General features: G+C 35.6%; 1 pseudogene; it reads left to right on the top strand.

Annotated features, from left to right (window-relative positions):
• LOC122138413 overlaps positions 1-5484 on the top strand; it is a 24762-nt pseudogene that overhangs the window by 9086 nt on the left and 10192 nt on the right.

Here is a 5484-nt window from a genome sequence, read left to right as displayed (position 1 = left end):
ACTCCGGGATATTGGTTTATTTGAACTCAGAGGGAGTGTCAGCAATGTTAAAAAAGTTAACAGCTTAACCGTTTCAAATGATTCAGTTCGATTTGGTGAACTGGTTCAACAAGATCCGGTTACATCGAGTGATTCGTTCACGAACCGGATATCACTACACTGCAGTGTTGTGAACGCGCTCATAACAGACCCGGGAGAGAAGTCAATGCTGAATAAAGTCGTAGTTTTTGATATTTTTGGACCAAAATGTATTTTCGATGCTTCAAAAAATTCTAACGGACCCTCTGATGTCACATGGACTACTTTGAAGATGTTTTTATTACCTTTCTGGACGTGGACAGTATACCGTACATACATTCTCAATGGAGGGACAGAAAGCTCTCGGACTAAATCTAAAATATCTTAAACTGTGTTCCGAAGATGAACGGAGGTCTCACGGGTTTGGAACGACATGAGGGTGAGTCATTAATGACATAATTTTCATTTTTGGGTGAACTATCCCTTTAATGGGACAGCATAACTGGACCAACCAACGGACTGATCTCATTGCAAAGCATCTGAAATGCTAGTTTTATCATTCTAAAATGCTTGAGCAATGTCTCGTCAAAGTGCTTCATTATAATTAACTCCCAGATTTGTGTTCCCAAACAGCAGGCTCTGAAAATAAGATAACCACGGCGTGTTTGGTTTACCGCACTCTGAAGCTTGTAATTTATTTTATACAAAAATTATCATATTGGCCTTCTCCTACTGCAGCAAATGTTCTTTTTCTTTGGGATATTTAGCGCAAATTAATCAAGAAGTGACTATTTTGTTCTCTTCAACTCACTATGGAAACTGTGCTTTCTTTTACCCAAAATGTTTTATGCTTTATGTTTTTAAGTTTTATTTCACAACTTTGGATGAAAACATACTGGCGTAGCGGACGGACACACACAGTGCAGGGGGTGCAAACAGCAGCACAAAGGAGAGAAGAAAAACTGAAAAAAACAACATTTAAAGGAATAAAATAAATAGTCTTAAACTAAATGCCTTTTACTTAAATAATTAACATACTGTAATATAAAATGGAAATAAAAAAATCTAATGCGACATGTCGCCCGATCATGCCGAAAGACCTCTTAATGGAAATATTTGAAAGAGAATAGAGAGAAATATAAAATTGCATTTCAGTTTCTCTTTAAAGAGTGCAGTGTATAGAATTCCTAAGCGGTGCCAACAGCTCGAAGTTCCCACTCAACCCTCACTAGAAAGCTACATTAGTGACACAAGGTAAAGATTTAGTCAAAGTTATAGAAATATTACACATTGCACCTTCAGAAGTTAGTAAGAAAATGGTGTTTTATTTTGCGAATACTTTATGCGATATTCAAAGTTAAATTCCTTTTTTCCACAGTGCAACAGAATGAATGATATTCGTTTCTTTAAATTTCGCTTAAGTTCCTCCTTCAGAATCAGAATCAGAATGAGCTTTATTGACAGTTATGTTTACACAATTTGTTTTCATGACAGAAGCTTCCACAGTGCAACAGAATGACAGCGACAGAAAAAAAACAAAGATAATAAAAGAATAAATAAATAAAAAAGTATTTTAAAGGGATAGTTCACCAAAAAATAAAAAAATCTGTCCATTAATAGGCCTACGCACCCTCATGTCGTTCATGTCAAGCCTTCTTCATCCCGTGGAACACAAATTAAGATATTATGAGTGCAATCCGATAGCTTCTGACCTCCATAGGACAGCAAATCAGGCTAATAAGACAATCTAAAAATGAGAGTCCATGGCCATCAGTGGTTCAAGCTACAAACTTTTTGGGTGCAAAGAAAAAAAATAACGAATTCACTCAATGACAGTCAGTTTAAAGCTAATGCAAATCTGAGGATTCTGAGGGAAAATATAGATGTTATGAGATGTAAATTCAGGAAGTGTGAGGAAAAAAGTCCTAATTCTGAGTTTATTCTTATTTTGCCTGGTTTTTATGCTACAAACAAAAATAAGTCTTAGTCTCTTGAGAAACTTAACAAGCTTACAGATTTGAGATATACACCTGCTAAATGAGTGTGAGTGAGTTATGCATTTTGGGGATAGGGAGTACCTTTAAAATATGTACAAGACTAAGGATTCTCGCTTAGGAAAAAACACCACTAATAAAGGAACAAAAACAACAACTCGGACTATTACACTTACACAAATTTAACATCAAACCAAATCTAGGAAAACAAAAGCAACACTCTGCAGCCTCACCGAAGTCCTGAAGCACAGAGAAAAAGTCAACCAGTGCTGGTTCTGTTAGTGACAACTCTTGTAAAATATCTAAAAGAGTTAGAATAGAATAGCTGTCATTTGAGCAAGAACAATGGGACGATGGAAAGCTCCCAACATGTAGCGAATTTGTCTAAGCATAAGCGTCGCTTGCTAAAATCGTGACATCAGCCAACGATCTGCCTTGTGTTCAAGTTCCACGCTGCAGTTACTTTGTACAGGCTGCTTTATGAGATAAAGATGTTTGACATTTGATGTTTCATTCAGATTAAGTTTAGAAAATGTCTAGTAAAAAAAAAAAAAAAAAAAACACATGCCACATTTAATTGACACACATGTGTTTTATCCGTTTTAAAAGCCTTATCCTCTCTCTAATTCTCTCCATCCCCAAACCCATCCCTCCTCCAGGAAGCTGCATGCACTCGTAATTTTATTACACATGCAGCTTTTTTGTCCTCATCCTGAGAGCCTTCTTTATCTCATCCGAGAGGCTGCGCTGTATACTCACAGGAGTACTACCACTGCAACTCTCCTCGGTACACATAAACCCACACACAACACACACACATAAATGCATAATCTATTATACATCATAAAGATATGTACAGCTAAGCTCTCTGAGTTGTTGTGTTTCCGGGGTTTCCCTAGCTGGCCAACGTGCACTGTTCCTGTATAATTACATGCCCCCTCATGGCCAATTACAGGGCGCTGGTGGAAGGACATTATCTGCCACAGCTCCTTCACCTCTATGCGTTCACAGAAGCACCGCCTGCACTGGTACAATCCGGCTTGGCTGGGGTCGGGTCCTTTCTTCTGAAAGTAGTGTGACACTTTGGGTGTCAAATGTGGTTGATCATTGATTGTTAATGTCATTCTCTGCACTGCACTTTTAAATATAAAGGTCGTATGGCTCTATGGTTCCATGAAGAAAATTTTCAAATTCTGCTTTTAACTTCTATGCACAAAAGGTTCTTTAGTAAATAAATGTTATTTTGCTACGATAAAAGGTTCTTGAAGGAAACTGTTCAATGAAAGGTCTTTGGGGAAACCAAAATTTTTTCTCTGTGTCATCTTCAAAGCAAAACCCCCTTTTGGAAACATTTATTTTTGAGGTGGGTGGTTCCTCTGCTGAATACCTGTATGAACTTAAAGAGGTCATGAACAAAATTCCTTATATTTTGACATATAAGAGGGTATTTATGTATTAAAACTTCCTGTTAGTTCAGAACTCAAAATTTTGTCGTTAGTCTAAAAACCAGCGTAACTGCATCCAGTCTGCCAAAATGACAGCTTGTGGATTGACTTTACTCTATGATGTAATAGTGTGGCTAAAACTATGCCTCCACAGAAGAAGATTCAACACCTGCTTTCTACTCGCTGGTGTTTAGCACGCCCACTGAGTTGTGGCATGTAGGTTTAATTAAAGAGGCGAACGGCATAAAGATGGCGTCTGAATGACAACAAATGAATATGGTTTTACTACAAATGTAAAACCAAAAAACACTGGGTACTATACCATGGTAACCACAAATTAAACTGTCTGCTACACTACCATGTTTAACCATGGTATTTGTATCAATCTGTATATACAAATGCGTACAGCTTTGTTTACGTCTGTGCTCTACAATCCACCAATCCATGCCTATTTCAAACCAGCGTTCTGATGAGGGGGGTCACAAAACAGGACAGAAAATGGCCCTTACTTATAAAATTAGTTTTTTGAGGTGTAAAAATTGCTGAACATTGTAAGTGGACTCAGAGAACGTACAACATAAAAAAAAAAGGCTGTTCATGACCACTTTAAGGGAGAACTGATTTCATTACCACAATAAAAAAATATGCAAACACCGAAGATTAAAAGCCATTGAACTTAGTTGAGACCCGCTTCGTACCGTTTAGACACAAATGACACTGCCATGTAATTCAGTGCATTCAGACATTTTTATTGGGGTTTACGTGATCAGTCTACTGAGGTGACTTAACAATGCCTTATTTTGTTTGCTAAACAAGGAGCTCCAAAATGATGAAGAAGTAGATTATTTGGTGAATATCTAGTGTTTAAGTTAGGACCCCATTGATTTCCCTGTATGGCCCCATTCAGCATGTAATATAGGACCTATATTGCCCTATATCAAAAGTGATATTGAACATATATGTTACTGGTATAAGGTGATATATAATTTCACACCACGTAATTTCTTCTGGATAGATAAACATAGTAAAATTTGTATATGCAACTTATGCTGTCAATTCAAATTTTAATTTGAATTCATTTATGATGTTGCGATTAATTAATTAATAAATTGCTAACTCAATCGGGCAGTGAAAACTATCCACAACATACAATTTAAAACCATTCGCATTAAATACAGACAAAGTATCAAAACAATAAGTACCTTTAGAAAGAAATGTTTATTTGATTCAACGTAAATGTATACATACACCCATTTAGACTACAACAGCCTAACATAAACTAGGAACATGAAAAGAAACGATGATTGAGAAATCAGTATTTTTGTTTATTGAAAAAGTTATTGTTAATTAAAACAGCTCTTGGTTACAACCAGTCCAACAGGCTTTAAAATTATTTCTTTATGTCCACAAAGAAAAACAGGTGATGATAAGGGTAATGTTGCTGGGCGTTGCTTGCCGGTTCTAGATTAATTGTACGATTACGAAATGAAACGAATTGTCAAACAGAATATTTTATCTATATATAAAAACTTTATTAAAACAACATGATATAAACTAATCTCATAAACATTTTTATATTTATATGTTGTGTAAAAAAAAAAAAAATACAGTATATAAATAAATGCATGTCTGTCTTTTATATTTGCTAAATATTTGCTAAATATCACCATGTTTTAGGTTTGATTTACGTATGCCTGGCAAAGTATTTCATAAATGGAATTTATATATGGCCCATAAAACATTTGCATTATGGAACAAAAATAAAAAACTGATGCCAAATGGGAACAGGAACTGTCATTTAACGTTCTTCAAAATCTATAATTTTGTGTTATGCTGAGAAATGGAGAATGGAGGGACAGAATGTATTTTGGTGGGTCTATTGCTTTAAGTAGGTGTATGGTAATATTAATTCAGATCAAAAGATGGAGCAACAGGTTATGATGTCATAGCCAAGGGGTTGTTTTGATTATTTAAAAACAGTTAAAACAAACACATAAGCAGAAGAAGAACAATGTAAGTTTATGTTC

The sequence above is a fragment of the Cyprinus carpio genome, chromosome B9 (assembly GCF_018340385.1).
Source record: "Cyprinus carpio isolate SPL01 chromosome B9, ASM1834038v1, whole genome shotgun sequence".
NCBI classification, from domain to species: domain Eukaryota; kingdom Metazoa; phylum Chordata; class Actinopteri; order Cypriniformes; family Cyprinidae; genus Cyprinus; species Cyprinus carpio.
The sequence above is the reverse complement of the archived record's forward strand: the minus strand, read 5'-3'. Positions and strand labels throughout refer to the sequence as shown.